The sequence below is a fragment of the Arachis ipaensis genome, chromosome B3 (assembly GCF_059453495.1).
Source record: "Arachis ipaensis isolate K30076 ecotype BB chromosome B3, ASM5945349v1, whole genome shotgun sequence".
Classification (NCBI taxonomy): Eukaryota; Viridiplantae; Streptophyta; class Magnoliopsida; order Fabales; family Fabaceae; genus Arachis; species Arachis ipaensis.
Window position 1 is genome coordinate 101,802,400 of NC_142438.1, and position 18,513 is coordinate 101,820,912.

Consider the following 18,513-nt stretch of genomic DNA (forward strand, 5'->3'; position numbering starts at 1 on the left):
GGGGTAGTTTTTCAATAAGTTCCACTTTAGCTCTATCAACCTCAATGCCTTGGTGAGAGACTTTGTGACCAAGGACTATTCCCCCTGTCACCATGAAGTGGCATTTTTCCCAGTTCAAGACTAAATTGGTCTCTTGGCACCTTTTCAATACCAAGGCGAGGTGATGTAGGCAACTAGGAAAAGAATCTCCGAATACCGAGAAATCATCCATAAAAACTTCAATGAATTTTTCTATCATATCTGAAAAGAAAGCATGCAGCGTTGGAAAGTTGCAGGGGCATTACATAACCCAAATGGCATGCGCCTATAGGCAAACACTCCATAAGGACAAGTAAATGAGGTTTTCTCTTGGTCTCTTGGATCAACCACTATTTGGTTGTATCCTGAATAACCGTCGAGAAAACAATAATAAGCGTGCCCTGCAAGTCTTTCCAACATCTGATCCATGAATGGAAGGGGAAAATGGTCCTTTCATGTAGCCTCATTGAGCTTCCTATAATCTATGCACATCCACCATCCTGTGATGGTCCTTGTAGGTATGAGCTCGTTCTTCTCATTGGTAACCACAGTGATCCCTCCCTTCTTTGGTACAACATGTATGGGGCTAACCCAAGGACTGTCCGAAATTGGGTATATGACTCCTCCTTGCCAAAGCTTCATAACCTCTTTCTGTACCACTTCCTTTATGATTGGGTTCAGCCTTCTTTGGGATTGAATGGATAGCTTGGCATCATCTTCCAACAGTATTTTATGCATGCATATGGCTGAACTGATTCCCTTCAAGTCAGCAAGGGTCCATCTAATGGCATCCTTATGCTCCCGCAGCACCTTGAGTAGCTCGTCCTCTTGATCTTGACTGAGGGATGAATTTATGATTACTGGGTAGTTTTCATTTTCTCCTAGATATGCATATTTGAGAGTGGGTGGCAATGCTTTGAGTTCAAGTTTGGGTGCTTCTGATTTTTCGCTCCCTTCTTTTGGTGCATCTAGTATGTGTGTTTCTGTTGTAGCTACCTCTTCACTTGATTCAGATTTTTCCTCCACCAATCTCTCGTTCTCTTCAGGTTCATCTTCTTCAAAATTCTCCTGCACTTCATCCTCAAGTGCATCTAACCTCATGCATTCCCCCAATTGTTCCGGTGGATAACTCATGGCCTTGAACACATTGAATGTCATCTTTTCATTGTGTAATCTAAGGATGAGGTCACCCTTTTGAACATCAATGACAGCTCCAGCAGTAGCCAAGAATGGCCTTCCCAAAATGATGGAGGTTTTGGCGTCTTCCTGCATGTCCAGCACTACAAAATCTGCTGGGAATATGAAATCTTCTACTTTTACTAGCAAATCCTCCACTATCCCGTGAGGGAATTTGAACGATCGGTCTGCCAGTTGTAGAGCCATTTTTGTTGGTTTAGCCTCCTCAATTTTCATCTTTCTCATCATAGCTACTGACATCAAATTGATGCTGGCCCCTAAGTCACAAAGAGCCTTTTCTACTGTGATTTCTCCTATAATGCAAGGGATCTGAAAACTTCCAGGATCCTTCAGTTTCTGAGGTAGTTTATGCTGAATGATAGCACTGCACTCTTCAGTTAGTATCACAGTCTCATTGTTCTTCCAGCTTCTCTTCTTAGTCATTAGCTCCTTCAAAAACTTGGCATAAAGTGGCATTTGTTCTATGGCTTCAGCAAATGGTATGTTGATTTGTAGCTTCTTGAAGATTTCCAAAAATTTCAAGAACTGGTTGTCATCTTCCTTTTTCTTCAATAGCTAGGGGTATGGAGCTCTTGAGACGTTGAGTTGGGGTATCTTTTTCTCTTTCTGCAAACTTGGCGTGGGGGGTTGCATTCCATCTAGCTCCTCTTCCTTTTCAATTGAGCTTTCTTCTAGTGGTTTTTGGGGATGTTCCTTTAGTTCCTTCCCACTCCTAAGTGTGATAGCTTGACACTCCTCCCTTTTGCTTGAATGGGCATCATAGAAAAAATTGTGGTTCGGAAGCTACTTAAAAAGATAGCTGATTTGTGTCTCCAGTTTTGTGATGGCAGCATTTTGATTCTACATGTTTGACTGCACTTCCTCTCTGAATGCTTTACTGTCTTGAATGTCTCTACATATTCCTTCGATGAAGGTTTCAATCTTAGAGAGCTTGTCATCAATTGATGAGTGATTCGGAGCAGATGTGCTATTTTGGTTTTGATAAGTGTGTGGAGAAGTGTTGCTGTGGGGGTGTTGAGATGTCCTCTGGGTGAATTGCTGGTGAGCTGCATTGTTGTTGGAGTTGTAACGTCTCTGGTCTTGGTTTTGATCTTGCTCACTTCCCCACCCAAGGTTCGGGTGATTTCTCCATCCAGAGTTGTAAGTCTTGGAGTATGGATCATAGTTTTTCCTTGGTGAATTCCCAATGTAGTTGGCTTGCTCCTGACTCCCTTCTGCTTCTTGGTTTACTCCTTCTTGTGTTGTTGATGAAGTGGAGATTGCTGCTACTTGGTTCATCTCCATCTTCTTGGTGATGTCAGCCAGCTGCTGGGTAATGAGCTTGTTTTGGGCAAACAGAGCATCTACATTGTTTAGCTCCATCACTCCTCTTGTGTTCCCTCTTTCGGAAGCATAGAAGTAGTCGTTTTCTGCTACTGTTTCAATAACATCTATGGCTTCCTCAATGGTCTTCTTCTTGTTCAAAGACCCTCCAGATGAATGGTCTACTGCCTTCTTTGACTCATAAGAGAGCCCTTCATAGAAAATGTGCAGCTGGACCCATTCATTGAACATGTCAGGTGGACACCTCCTTGTTAAGTCTTTGAACCTCTCCCATGCTTCATACAGAGTCTCACTATCCTCTTGCTTGAAGGTTTGAACCTCAGCTCTCAGCCTATTGATTCGTTGAGGAGGGTAGAATCTTGCTAAGAATTTGTTCACCACATCTTCCCAAGTTGTCAAGCTCTCCCTTGGGAAGGATTCCAGCCACTTGGCTGCCTTGTCTCTGAGTGAGAAGGGAAATAAGAACAATCTATAGGCGTCAGGATGAACACCATTAGATTTCACTGTGTCACATATTCTCAGGAAGGTGGTCAAATGTTGGTTGGGATCTTCTTGAACACCTCCTCCAAACGAACAGTTGTTCTGAACAAGGGTGATGAGCTGTGGTTTAAGTTCAAAGTTGTTGGCATGGATTGTTGGCTTTTGGATGCTACTTCCACAATTGCCTGGGTTTGGATTAATGTAAGAGCCCAAAACTCTTCTATCCTCCCCAGCATGATTTGCTCCACCTCCTCTGCTATGGTTGTGAGTCTCTTCTTCATGATGATTTTCCATGTTTTCTTCCATGTTTGGTACAAAGTATTCCTCAAACTATTCCTCTTCTTCTTCAGCACCAACTACTCGTTTTCCTCTTGCCTCCCTCCTTAGTCTAAGGAAGGTTCTCTCTGGTTCAGAATCAAAGAAAGTTGAAGCCCCGCTTCTTCTCCCTGTCATACAACCAACAAGTACAAGCAGAGAAAATAGGTGCAGACAGTATTTGTGTCAGAGTTATTGTTAGTTGTGGGTGATGCAATATATCAAATAGTTAGTGGGTTAGCAAACAGAATTGAAAATAACAAAGAAAAACAAACGGGTAGAGGGAGAAGGGAAGAAGTTTAACTAAAACAAAAAGTAAATCACTCAAACAGAAAAATGAAATTCACAAAATAAAATGCTCAATCTAGTGATCTTCCAATCTAATCATTGTTGATGCACAATCAATCCCCGGCAACGGTGCCATAAACTTGATGCGGGGAAAACTTGTCTCTCAACAAATCTTCCTTCGGCAAGTGTACCGAAGTTGTCGTCAAGTAAAAACTCACAATAGAGTGAGGTCGAATCCCACAGGGATTGATTGATCAAGCAACTTTAATTAGAAGAATGTTCTAGTTGAGCGAATCCAAAAATTGGGTTGAGAGTTGCAGAAAATAAAATGGCAGGAATGTAAATAACAGAAAAGTAAATGCTAGAATTAAATGAATGAAAGTAAATGACTGAAAATAAATTGCATAATTATAAATGGGAATGGGAGATTTGCTCATAAAAGTAAATCGCAGAAATTAAAGAGAATGGGTAAGATTAGAGATGGGGAGTTCATCGGGCTTAGGAGATGTTGCAATTCTCCGGATCAAGTTCATTTTCATCTCTTCCTCAATCAATGCACTCATTGATCTCCTTGGCAATCTTAAGTGATTGAATTACAATTTCTTGCAATTCAATCTCTCAAATCTTGATCAATAGCCAATTTCTTGGTCAATTGCTCATGAGAAGAGATGAAGTATGGTCACTGATTATACCACATGCATTTCCCAAACCAAGTATTGAGAGGGTTACAGTCACATACCCATCCAAACCCAATTTGGTCTAGCATGAGAAAGCATTTCTAGCTTGATCTCTTCATTCCTCTTCCAAGGTTCAAAAGAGATCCAAGTTTGAATAGCTTCTCTTCCAAGATAACTACTCAATTGGATGAAGATCGAAAGCTTTCAAGTAAAATCAAGAGGAAAGATAGAAGAAGAACAATGAAAATTAGTATTGATCCATCAAATTACAACAGAGCTCCCTAACCCAATAAAAGGGGTTTAGTTGTTCTTAGCTCTTGAAAATGAAAATAAAGATGGGGAATACATCATAAAACTAGAAATTGCAAAGAAAGTAAATACAGAGAGTAATTCCTCAGCCTCCAGAACTATATTACAATTCAAAGCTACTCCTATATATACTACTCTTCTCAGCTTCTAGTTCACTCTTCAAGTCTTGGGCCTTTGGATCTTGAGTTTGAAGCAGTTCCTTTCTTTATTTGGGCTTGGCTTTACTTGCAGAGAGAAAGTGCGGAGTGGGCAGAGACTTAAGCTCAGGGCGTAAGGAGTGTTAATCATTTAGTGAAAGTCCAAGTTCGGGAACGTTAGTGACACTTAACATTGTCATTAACGTTCCAATGCACCCCTTTGCCTCACGTTAAAACCCACGTTAACTAGGTTAACGTGACTTTTAACGTTGCCTTGTCATCCTTCGAGAACATTAGTGACACTCAACATTGTCACTAACGTTCCAGTGTGCCCCTTCTTGCTTCACGTTAAAGCTCACGTTAACTAGGTTAACGTGGCTTCTAACGTGGCCTTTGCCATCCTTCGAGAACGTTAGTGACATTCAACATTGTCACTAACGTTCCAATGTGCCCCTAGGTCTCACGTTAGAGTCCACGTTAACTAAGTTAACGTGGCTTCTAACGTGGCCATCTTTTAGCCATCCCAACGTTAGTGACAATGTTGAGTGTCACTAACGTTGGCTCATCCTTCATTTCTCATCGTTAGCTTCCACGTTAACCAAGTTAACGTGGAAGTTAACGTGACTCTTGTGGGTTGTGTGGTTGCTTCAACGTTAGTGACAATGTTGAGTGTCACTAACGTTGTCGACAACTCTTCATCCTCTACGTTTGTTCCCACGTTAACCAAGTTAACGTGGGAGTTAACGTGGTACTTAGCACCATAGGCCAACGTTAGTGACAATGTTGAGTGTCACTAACGTTGGCTTCTCTCCCTCCCCCTTAACGTTAGAGGCCACGTTAACTAGGTTAACGTGGCTTCTAACGTGGCCACTTATGAGTAATTGCCAACGTTAGTGACAATGTTGAGTGTCACTAACGTTGGCTCAACTTCTTTTCTCCACGTTAGAGTTCACGTTAACTTGGTTAACGTGACTCTCTAACGTGGGCATTGATGGCTTTTTGAGAGTGTTATTGGCAATCACTTTTCTCATTAATCTTTGCAAGTTACCTCCCCTTTTCTTGCTCCTTTTTGGTCCTGAAATCAAGCAACAAAGTGCATCAAAGCTCTAGTCCAAGTCATGAGTAATGCAACATAATATTTGTCACTAAACTTATGCAAAATCCTCATAAAATCATGTAAAATGCACAATGTATGCTTGAGTCCAGGCATAAGTGAATATTTACCCAAAACTAGCTTATTTTCTAAAGAAATGCATGAAACTAACCTAAAAACAGTAAAGAAAAGGTTAGTGAAACTGGCCAAGATGCCCTGGCATCACTTGTTCTACAAAATCTTTTTGGACCTCATCATATGTAGGGATGGCATAGTGTAGATGATGCATATTACTGGACATGTAGTTCAACTTAGCTTGAGTGTTGACATTGAACTCCTCCCTATGTAGTTACTGCCCTTCATTAAGTACAGTGAACTCATTGAATGCTTTCATCTGGGCTATTTGTCGCTGATTGAGTTCCTGCAAATGCTTATCTTGACGTTCTTGCCTCTCAGTAACTTGGTGGATGGTTTGAGTGAGCTGGGAGTATTGTTCCTGTTGTTGCTCCATTTGTTGTTTCTGCCACTCTTCTTGTTGGCTCATCCGGTTTAGTATTTGCTCTTGTCCTTCCATATGTCTCATCCCCAAATCTTCAATAGCTCTAAGAAGGTGATTCATATTCAAGTCAGCTGGGTAAGGATGCTCTCCTTGTTGATATTCTTCCTGATGAGATTCCTCTTGGTGAGCTCCTTCTTTTGCTTTTAGTTTCCCTATTTGTGGCCTTCTTTGTTGCTGAGCAGGTGTAGTATAGGCCATACGCTGGGTTGTCATTAGCCTCCCAGGGTTTACCCAGTCTGGATTGCTGTCCTCAAAGACCACCTTGGCCTTTGTGCACAATCAGAGAATGGTGCTGGGGTACCAAAGCCTGGCACCTGATTCAAGCTTCTCAGCTAAATCTTGAATTCCCTCAGCTATAAGTTCATGCACATTGATTTCTCCACCTTATACTAGGCAATGTACCATAGTTGCTCGATTAATATTTACCTCTGAATTATTTGCGGCTGGGAGAATAGACCTCCTCACGAGTTCAAACCACCCCTTGGCTTCTGGGCTAAGGTCTCCCCTCTTGATGAACCGGGGTCTCCCATCTCCATACCTCTCCCAGTCAGTTGCTATAACACAGATGTCAGTCACAATCTCAGTGAGCTCATCATTGTCTTGGCTTTTACTTATCCTTGCATGATAGCTGGGCTCATCAAAATGTGGTGATTTCAGGTGAAGAGTTCTTATTATAGCATTTGGGCTGAAGTCCACCTCCTTTCCTCTTACATAGCTTTTGAAGGTTGGGGCCCTGATTTTGTCTTCTCTGACCACATTTACGTAGAACTTTTTGATGAGGTTTTCATTGATCTTCCCCTCTGGATTGGTGAGCATTTGCCACCCTCTTTCTTCAATCTTTTCCCGAATCTGTGGGCATTCATCTTCATTGATTTGGAAGGTTAACTCGGGCAGTATCTTTTTAAGCTTTATCCGCTCGAATTCTCGTTCATGGAAGGCAGTCTTGAATCTCTTCTCGTCGAAAGGGATGTTCTCCATTGGTTCCTTCTTCTTCTGCCTCTTGGAGCTTGATGATGCCATGAACGAATTTAAAGCGACAAGGGTGTAGTGAAGGGAAGAAATGTAGGATTTAGAGAGTGGGAAGTTGAAGAACTAGTTGCTGGAAAGTGAAGTGCAAGGGGTATGAATTTAGAATGTGGAGATGGTGCGGATTGGATCCACTTATATAGAGAAGTGATGAAGAGATGAAAGGTGTGGATTGATGGGGTTGGTGTATGATGAACGGATGGGGTTTTGTATGGAGTAAGCACGAGGATTACCAACTTTATGATGGAGTTGGTTCAGTTTCCAAGTTTGTTCTTCCTCCAATGTTGCATGGCAACCATTCCCAATGCATTCCCCCTTGAGGCACGTATGTAGTACCCTCTTCATGAAGTGGCCGAACCTTTCTCATTAAATTGTCCAATCAATCTCCTTCAATGCTCCTTTCCTTTCCCTATAAAGATCAAATAAGAAAAGTAAAAAATATCAAAAAAATCAATTTAAAATTTGTGGCTAGAATAATAAAGAGAAGAAAAGATTTTGTTTATTCATGAACTCCAACTAACTAACTAACTGTGTATCCTTATATGCACATTGGTGGCACCATGGGGTGACACCAAACTTAGTTTGGAGCACTGTGATGAAAATTTTTGTTCAAAGCTCCAAGACTAGCATGCTTTCAGTTGCATTCATGCTTTCTTGGCATGCTTTAAACACCAAACTTGTTCTTCACTATACACTGCAATATAAGGACTTCACCAAGTTTTTGTCAAGTTTGGGTTGGAATTCATGAATATTGACTTATTCACTAGTAAAAGCTAATAAAACATGGGTTGCCTCCCATGAAGCACTTCTTTAGCGTCACTAGCTTGACATTTCTCCTTCATCAGGGAGGTTGATAATGCTTCAAGTCCTCCCCTCTTGCCTTGGACTTATATCCATTGGTTGTATCAATGATCTCTACATGTTCCAAGGAGAGAACTCTGTTGATAGTGAAAACCTTAGGTAACTGAGATGGTACAGTGGGGAGATTAGGGGGGATATCTGGGAAGTAAGCTGAGATCACTTTATCTCCTGGAGAGAAGTCTTCCGTAGGGATCTTCTTGTTCCTCCACCCCCTTGGTACCTTCTTCTTTGTCCCTTTTGATGCTGCCTTGCTCTTGGCGACTCCTTCTTCTAAGGGAATTTTGTTGTTGTGTTCACATGTCTCTGGTGGTTTAGGTTCCTCCAGCTTCTCCTTGAGCTGTGACAATTGCTGTTTGCCTTGTTCATCATTCAGTGGGGTTCTCAGATGTGTTGGTTGTGCTTCAGTGCTTGTTTCCTCTGTCAGCATCTCATTATGATCATTGCTTGGTTCTTTGTTTTCTTGGTCTGCTTCTTGTGAGAGTTTGAAGATATTAAAGCTGAGTCGTTCATCGTGGATCCTCAATATTAGCTCTCTTCGCTCCACATCTATGAGTGCTCTGGCTATAGCTAGGAATGGTCTTCCCAATATGATTGGGTGAGTGTGACTCTCTTCCATGTCCAAGATGACAAAGTCTATGGGGAGAAAATATTTCCCCACCTTTAACAACACGTTTTCCACCACTCCTCTTGCTTGTTTTTGAGTTTTGTCAGCCAGCCTGATGACTACATATGTGGGCAATATCTCATTGATCTGCAGCCTCTTCACCAGGGATAAGGGCATTAAGTTGATGCTTGCTCCCAAATCGCAGAGTGCTCTATCAAACATTGTTTCCCCTATGGCACAGGGGACATGAAAACTCCCTGGATCTTTTCTTTTCGTAGGCAACTGCGGTTGAATGAGGGCACTGCACTCCTTGTTCATCACTATAGTTTGGCCTCCCTTGAGTGAGCTTTTCCTGGGAAGCAGCTCCTTCATATACTTGATGTATGCAGGCATTTGTTGGATAGTCTTGATGAACGGTATGTTCACATGCAAAGATGCAAACAAGTCAAGAAATCTTGAGTATATTCTCTTCTCCACAGCACCATTGAGCAGTTGGGGAAAGGGTGCATAGAGTCTCAGCAGCTCCTGTTTTGAGATTTTTGGTTCTTGGTATTCTTTTTCCCCTCCTCTACTGAGGTATCTTCAAGTTGTTCTGACAGTTTGTTGGGCTTGTCCTCAGTCTCCTTATCACTTATAGTGACCATCTTGCAATCTTCCCATCTTACTTTCTTTGTTTCACCTCTCGGATTATTCTCTGTGTCACTTGGGAATCCATCTGTGGGTTTGGGAATTTGCTAAGAGAGATACCCCACTTGAGATTCCAACCTCTTGATTGTGTCTCCCTGGTTCTTGAAACTGGCTCGCACTTCCTCCTTGGGAACACCTTGTTGTCTTGAATCTCCTTGCTTATTCCTTCAAGTAGATTCTCAATCCTTGAGATTCTTTCATCAAATGATGAGAGGTCAGGCTGAGGAGGGTTATTCTGGCCTTGATATGAATGTGGAGAGGTGTTGTTATGGGGGTGTTGATATGGTCTAGATGTGAAGTGTTGGGTGGCTGCATTGTTTGGATTTGGGCGTCTTTGATCAAGGCTTTGGTCTTGTTGATTTCCCCACCCAAAGTTTGGGTGATTCCTCCATCCAGGGTTGTAGGTCTTGGAGTATGGATCATGGTTTTTCCTAGGTGAATTCTCAATGTAGTTGGCTTGCTCCTGACCACCCTCTGCTTCTTCATTCACTCCTTCTTGGGTTGTTGATGAAGTGGAGATTGCTGCTACTTGGTTCCTCTCCATCTTCTTGGTGAGGTCAGCCAGCTGCTGGGTAATGAGCTTGTTTTAGGCCAGCAGAGCATCTACATTGTTTAGCTCCATTACTCCTCTTGTGTTCCCTCTTTCGGAAGCATAGAAATAGTCATTCTCTGCTACTATTTCAATGACATCTATGGCCTCCTCAATGGTCTTCTTCTTGTTCAAAGATACTCCGGATGAATGGTCTACGGCCTTCTTTGACTCATAAGAGAGCCCTTCATAGAAAATGTGCAGCTGCACCCATTCATTAAACATATCGGGTGGGCACCTCCTTGTTAGGTCTTTAAACCTCTCCCATGCTTCATATAGAGTCTCACCATCTTGTTGCCTGAAAGTTTGGACCTCAGCTGTCAGCCTACTGATTCGTTGAGGAGGGTAAAATCTTGCTAAGAATTTGTTCACCACATCTTCCCAAGTTGTCAAGTTCTCCCTTGGGAAAGACTCCAGCCACTTGGCTGCCTTATCCTTGAGTGAGAATGGAAATAAGAGCAGTCTATAGGCATCAGGATGAACACCATTAGACTTCACTGTGTCACATATTCTCAGGAAGGTGGTTAGATGTTGATTGGGGTCCTCTTGGACACTTCCTCCGAACGAACAGTTGTTCTGAACAAGGGTGATGAGCTGTGGTTTTAGTTCAAAATTGTTGGCATGGATGGTTGGCTTTTGAATGTTACTTCCACAGTTTCCTGGGTTTGGATTGACGTAAGAGCCTAAAACTCTTCTATCCTCCCCAGCATGATTTGCTCGACCTCTTCCGCCATGGTTGTGAGCCTCTTCCTCACGATGGTTTTCCATGTTTTCTTCCATGTTTGGTTCAAAGTATTCCTCAAAGTGTTCCTCTTCTTCTTCAGCACCAACTATACGTTTTTCTCTTGCCTCCCTCCTTAGTCTAAGGAAGGTTCTCTCAGGTTCAGAAACAAAGGAAGTTGAAGCTCCGCTTCTTCTCCCTGTCATACAACCAATAAGTACAAGCAAAGAGAACAGGTGCAGAAAGTATTTCTGTCAGAATTATTGTTAGTGTGAGTGATGCAATATATCAAACAGTTAGTGGGTTAGTGAGATGAATGGTAAATAACAAAGAAAAAGTAAGGGGAAGGGAAGAAATTAACTAAAACAGGAAGTAAATGACTCAAACAGAAAATTAAATCAAACAAAAATAAATGCTCAATCAAGTTATCCTCCAATCTAATCATTGTTGATGCACAATCAATCCCCAGCAACGGCGCCATAAGCTTGATGCACGAAAAACTTGTCTCATAACAAATTTCCTTCGGCAAGTGTACCGAATTTGTCGTCAAGTAAAAACTCACAATAGAGTGAGGTCGAATCCCACAAGGATTGATTGATCAAGCAACTTTAATTGGAGGAATGTTCTAGTTGAGCGAATCCAGGATTTGAGTTTAGAATTGCAGAAAATAAAATGGCGGGAAAGTAAATGGCAGAAAAAGTAAATGCTAGAATTAAAGAACTGAAAGTAAATAACTGAAAGTAAATTGCAGAATTGTAAATGGGAATGGGGGAATTGCTCATAAGAGTAAATAACAGAAATTAAAAAGAATGGGTAAGATCAGAAATGGGGAGTTCATTGGGCTTAGGAGATGTTGCATTCTCCGGATCAATTTCATTTTTATCTCTTCCTCAATCAATGCACTCATTGATCTCCTTGGCAATCTTAAGTGATTGAATTACAATTTCTTGTAATTCAATCTCTCAAATCTTGATCAATAGCCAATTCCTTGGTCAATTGCTCATGAGAAGAGATGAAGTATGGTCACTGATTATACCACATGCATTTCCCAAATCAAGTGTTGAGAGGATTATAGTCACATATCCGTCCAAACCCAATTTGGTCTAGCATGAGAAAGCATTTCTAGCTTGATCTCTTCATTCCTCTTTCAAGGTTCAGAAGAGATCCAAGTATGAATAGCTTCTTTTCCAAGATAACTACCCAATTGGATGAAAATCGAAAGCTTTCAAGTAAAATCAAGAGAAAAAATAGAAGAAGAATAATAAAAACTAGTATTGATCCATCAAATTACAACAGAGCTCCCTAACCCAATGAAAGGGGATTAGTTGTTCATAGCTCTGAAAAATGAAAACAAAGATGGAGAATACATGATGAAAACTAGAAGTGTAGAGAAAGTAAATATAGAGAGTAATTCTATGCCCAGAGGCTCCCTATATTCTCCAACTCCCTAATTAATTCAAAGCTACTCCTATATATACTACTCTTCTACTCTTCTAGTTAGTTCTTCAAGTCTTGGGTCTGGGCCTTTGGATCTTGAGTTTGAAGTAGTTATCTTCTTCATCGGGCTTGGCTTTACTTGCAGAGAGAAATTGTGAAGTGGGCAAAGACTTTTGCTCAGGACGTTAGTGGTGTTAACGTTCAGTGAAAATATGGGTTCGAGAACGTTAGTGACATTCAACTTTTTCACTAACGTTCCTTACCCAAGTAAGAGCCACGTTAACCTCAACGTTAGTGGCACAAACATTGCCACTAACGTTGCCTCTTTGTCCTTCGCGCACGTTATTGGGACTCAACTTTCCCAATAACGTTGAGAAGCCTCCCCCTTTCCTACGTTAGAGTCCACGTTAACTTAGTTAACGTGGCTCTTTTTAACGTAGGCTTGCCAACCTTCGAGAACGTTAATGACACTTAACATTGTCACTGACGTTCCAATGTGCCCCTTAGCTCCCACGTTAGAGTCCACGTTAACTAGGTTAATGTGGCTTCTAACGTGGACAAGCTAGCCATCTCCAACGTTAGTGACAAAGTTGAGTGTCACTAACGTTGGCTCAACATTCCCTTATCCACGTTAGCTTCCACGTTAACTAAGTTAACGTGGCTCATGGTGGCATGTGTGAGCTCCTTCCAATGTTAGTGACAATGTTGGGTGTCACTAACGTTGGCGTCACCTCCCTTCTTCATGTTAACTTCCACGTTAACCAAGTTAACGTGGGAGTTAACGTGGCCTAGTGTGACTTGGCCAATGTTAGTGATAATGTTCAATGTCACTAACATTGGCTTCCCCCCTTTCTTCTTAACGTTAGAGGCCACGTTAACTAAGTTAACGTGGACTCTAACGTGGCCACTTATGAGCTTGGTCCAACGTTAGTGATAATGTTAAGTGTCACTAACGTTGGCTCCATTTCCTTTCTTCCACGTTAGAGTTCACGTTACTTAGTTAACGTGACTCTTAACGTGGGCAATGATGGCTTCGAGAGCGTTATTGGCAATCACTTTTCTCATTAACTTTGCAAGTTACTCCCATTCCACGTTAGTGTTAACGTTAGTGTAACTAACGTAGCCACTAATGTGGTTCTTCTTTGCTTCCTTTGTCCTGAAATCAAGCAATAAAGTGCATCAAAGCTCTTGTCCAAGTCAATGGAAATGCAACATCCAATTTGTCCTTAAATTTATGCAATATCCTCATGAAATCATGTAAAGTGCACAATGTATGCTTGAATCAAGATGTAAGTGAATATCTACCCAAAACTAGCTTATTTCCTAAGGAAATGCATGAAACTACCCTAAAAATAGTAAAGAAAAGGTCAGTGAAACTGGCCAAAATGCCCTGGCATCACAACATCAAACTTAAAGCTTGCTTGTCCCTAAGCAAGTACTGGAACAAGAGAATGATGAATGGAATGCCAAGAGAAATGAGTCATTCTTGTGGAAGTCATGTCCCTGGTTTTATGGTGGTTTCATGCATAGCAACTTAGGTTCATTCCTGGCTTTCAGACCTTTATCATGTCCTAGAATACTCACTATGATTGCATCCCATGAAACTTTTATTTATTGATCCTTTTATTGTTATTTCAGGGCTTATTTGTGTTTTTAGGCTAAGTGTTCTGTAAGGGGGCAACTCTTTAAAATAAGCTTTCAGCCAACACTCCCGAACCAGTTGGTTCAAGGTACTAGGTGTTGAAGCACCCCTAAGGACTTACTTGCTCAAGTCTCTCCCCCATACATACACACCACAGGCATATAGTTTATTTATTTTCTTTTCTTGAGACCTTGGTGTCCAGCACCTCTTTGGGTTACTAAATGCTCTGTAGTGAGGGTTACTCTTGATAGTGGACTTTCAGCTGATAATCCCGAGTTAGTTAACCCAAGTTACCAAGTGATAAGGCACCCCTAAGAGCTTATTCATCCAAGTAGATCCCTCACACAGGAACACCACAGACATATGCCTCAAGATTAAAACCATTGGTGCCTAGCCTTATTGCTTACTCTTTTTCTTTTATTCCTCAACTTTGATTGTTCTTTCCCTTTTTCTTATTAGGATCTTCTTATTTAGCTAGTCTCATGGGGTGTGTTTCAAGCATAGCATTCCTGATAGATAGTTATCTTCCCACCTTATGGTTGAACCAACTTAGCTAACTTATGACTATACCACAAACTCATGAACTTATTCCATAGTATGAACTCCTCTCTGGTCTTTAAAAGCACTCATTCTCTTTTCGTTTGATTTAAAGGGACAAACATACAAGTAAGCAATAAAGTGTTAACGTTAGTGTAACTAACGTAGCCACTAATGTGGTTCTTCTTTGCTTCCTTTGTCCTGAAATCAAGCAATAAAGTGCATCAAAGTTCTAGTCCAAGTCAATGGAAATGCAACATCTAATTTGTCCTTAAATTCATGCAATATCCTCATGAAATCATGTAAAGTGCACAATGTATGCTTGAATCAAGATGTAAGTGAATATCTACCCAAAACTAGCTTATTTCCTAAGGAAATGCATGAAACTACCCTAAAAACAGTAAAGAAAAGGTCAGTGAAACTGGCCAAAATGCCCTGGCATCAATCTTCCCCTTTTTCTTCTCATAAATTCGAAAATTTGAGTTGACTTTTTCAAAACTTTTTAAAATTTAGTTGTTTCTTATGAGTCAATTCAAATTTTCAATTTAAAATTCTTATCTTTTTCAAAAATCAAATCTTTTTCGTTTTTCTTATTTATTTTCGAAAATTTTAAAAATATTTTTTAAAAATATTTTTCTTAATTTTACATCATATTTTCGAAAATATCATCAACAATTAATGTTTTGATTCAAAAATTTCAAGTTTGTTACTTACTTGTTAAGAAAGATTCAAACTTTAAGTTCTAGAATCATATCTTGTGATTTCTTGTGAATCAAGTCATTAATTGTGATTTTAAAAATCAAATCTTTTTCAAAACTAATTTCAATCATATCTTTTCAAAAATATCTTTTTATCTTATCTTTTTCAAATACCTTTTCTAACTTCTTATCTTCTTATCTTTTAAAAATTGAATTTCAAATCTCTTTCAACTAACCACTTAACTTTTTGTTTGATTTTTATCTTTAGTAAAACTGCCCAACTAACTTTTTACCTTTAATTTTTGAAAATTCCTTCCCTCTTTTTCAAAATTTCTTTTTAATTAACTAATTATTTCAATTTTTGATTTTAATTTTATTTCATTCCTAATTTTCAAAAACTACTAACCTTTTTCAAAAACTATTTTCGAAATTTAACTTTAAATTTTAATTTTTATTTTTCGAATTCTCTCACCTCCCATCTCCTTCTATTTATTTATTCATTTACTAACACTTCTCTTCATCTCATATCTCTGCTCTCCTCACCCTTCTGTTTGGATTCTCCTTTCTTTTCTCTTCTACTCTTCTTTTCTTCTACTCACAACAAGGGAACCTCTATACTGTGGTAAAAAGGATCCCTATTATTATTTTTCTGTTCCCTTCTCTTTCATATGAGCAGGAGCAAGGACAAGAACATTCTTGTTGAAGGAGACCCTGAACCTGAAAGGACTCTGAAGAGGAAACTAAGAGAAGCTAAATTACAACAATCCAGAGATAACCTTACAGAAATTTTCGAAAAGGAAGAGGAGATGGCAGCCAAAAATAATAATAATGCAAGGAAGATGCTTGGTGACTTTACTGCACCAAATTCCAATTTACATGGAATAAGCATCTCCATCCCTACCATTGGAGCAAACAATTTTGAGCTTAAGCCTCAACTAGTTTCTCTGATGCAACAAAACTGCAAGTTTCATGGACTTCCATCTGAAGATCCTTTTTAGTTCTTAATTGAATTCTTGTAGATATGTGATACTGTTAAGACCAATGGGGTTGATCCCGAGGTCTACAGGCTTATACTTTTCCCATTTGCTGTAAGAGACGGAGCTAGAGTGTGGTTGGACTCTCAACCCAAAAATAGCCTGAACTCTTGGGATAAGCTGGTCACGGATTTCTTAGCCAAGTTCTTTCCTCCTCAAAAGCTGAGTAAGCTTAGAGTGGATGTTCAAACCTTCACACAGAAAGAAGGTGAATCCCTCTATGAAGCTTGGGAGAGATACAAGCAACTGATCAAAAAGTGTCCTTCTGACATGCTTTCAGAATGGACCATCCTGGATATATTCTATGATGGTCTGTCTAAATTAGCTAAGATGTCATTGGATACTTTTGCAGGTGGATCCATTCACCTAAAGAAAACGCCTGCAGAAGCTCAAGAACTCATTGACATGGTTGCTAACAACCAGTTTATGTACACTTCTGAGAGGAATCCTGTGAGTAATGGGACGCCTCAGAAGAAGGGAGTTCTTGAAATTGATACTCTGAATGTCATATTGGCTCAAAACAAAATATTGACTCAGCAAGTTAATATGATTTCTCAGAGTCTGAATGGAATGCAAGCTGCATCCAATAGTATTCAAGAGGCATCTTCTGAAGAAGAAGCTTATGATCCTGAGAACCCTGCAATAGCAGAGGTGAATTACACGGGTGAACCCTATGGAAACATCTATAATCCCCCATGGAGAAATCACCCAAATTCTCATGGAAGGATCAACAAAAGCCTCAACAAGGCTTTAATAATGGTGGAAGAAACAGGTTTAGCAATAGCAAGCCTTTTCCATCATCCACTCAGCAACAGACAGAGAATTCTGAGCAGAATCCATCTAGCTTAGCAAATTTAGTCTCTGATCTATCTAAGGCCACTGTGAGTTTCATGAATGAAACAAGATCCTCCATTAGAAATTTAGAAGCACAAGTGTTTGCCAGCTGAGTAAGAAGATCACTGAAACCCCTCCTAGTGCTCTCCCAAGCAATACAGAAGAAAATCCAAAAGGAGAGTGCAAGGCCATTGATATAACCATCATGGCCGAATCCAAGGAGGAAGGGGAGGACGTGAATCCCAAGGAGGAAGACCTCCTGGGACGTACAATGATCAATAAAGAGTTTCCCTCTGAGGAACCAAAGGAATCTGAGACTCATCTAGAAACCATAGAGATTCCATTAAACCTCCTTATGCCATTCATGAGCTCTGATGAGTATTCCTCTTCTGAAGAGAATGAGGATGTTACTGAAGAGCAAGTTGCCAAGTTCCTTGATGCAATCATGAAGCTGAATGCCAATTTATTTGGTAATGAGACTTGGGGAGATGAACCTCCCCTGTTCACCAATGAACTAAATGCATTGGATCAACTGAGATTGCCTCAGAAGAAACAGGATCCTGGAAAGTTCCTAATACCTTGTACCATAGGCACCATGACCTTTGAGAAGGCTCTATGTGACCTTGGGTCAGGGATAAACCTCATGCCACTCTCTGTAATGGAGAAACTGGGAATCTTTGAGGTGCAAGCTGCTAGAATCTCATTAGAAATGGCAGACAATTCAAGAAAAGAGGCTTATGGACAAGTAGAGGACATGCTAGTAAAGGTTGCAGGCCTTTACATCCCTGCTGATTTCATAATCCTAGATACTGGGAAGGATGAGGATGAGTGCATCGTCCTTGGAAGACCTTTCCTAGCTACAGCAGGAGCTGTGATAGATGTTAACAGAGGTAAATTAGTCCTTCAATTGAATGGGGACTCCCTTGTGTTTAAAGCACAAGGTTATCATCCTGAAAACATGGAAAAGAGGCACGATAAGCTTCTCTCACTGCAGAGTCAACCAGAGCCCCACAGTCAAACTCTAAGTTTGGTGTTGGGAGGCCACAACCAAACTCTAAGTTTGGTGTTTAACTCCCATATCCAAACTCTAAGTTTGGTGTTGGGAAGTCTATAAAATTGACCTGATCACCCGTGTGGCTCCATGAGAGCTCACTGTCAAGCTATTGACATTAAAGAAGCGCTTGTTGGGAGGCAACCCAATTTTTATTTATCTAAATTTATTTTTATTTTATTGTTCTTTCATGTTTTATTAGGTTCATGATCATGTGGAGTCACAAAATAAATACAAAAATTAAAAACAGAATCAAAAACAACAGAAGAAAAATCACACCCTGGAGGAAGGGCTTACTGGCGTTTAAACGCCAGTAAGGAGCATTTGGCTGGCGTTCAACGCCAGAACAGAGCATGGATCTGACGTTGAACGCCCAAAACAAGCAGCATCCTGGCG

General features: G+C 40.5%; 2 non-coding genes and 1 pseudogene across 2 annotated transcripts; 1 reads left to right on the plus strand and 2 right to left on the minus strand.

Moving 5' to 3' along the window:
* The window catches only part of LOC148571819 (uncharacterized), a 106,541-nt pseudogene that overhangs the window by 71,144 nt on the left and 16,884 nt on the right, over positions 1 to 18,513 (minus strand).
* LOC148571822 (small nucleolar RNA R71) lies at positions 2,768 to 2,871 on the plus strand. The gene has a single exon (XR_015908524.1). It is a non-coding gene; the product is annotated as a small nucleolar RNA R71 (small nucleolar RNA).
* On the minus strand, positions 16,401 to 16,508 carry LOC148571823 (small nucleolar RNA R71). Its single transcript, XR_015907895.1, has one exon. It is a non-coding gene; the product is annotated as a small nucleolar RNA R71 (small nucleolar RNA).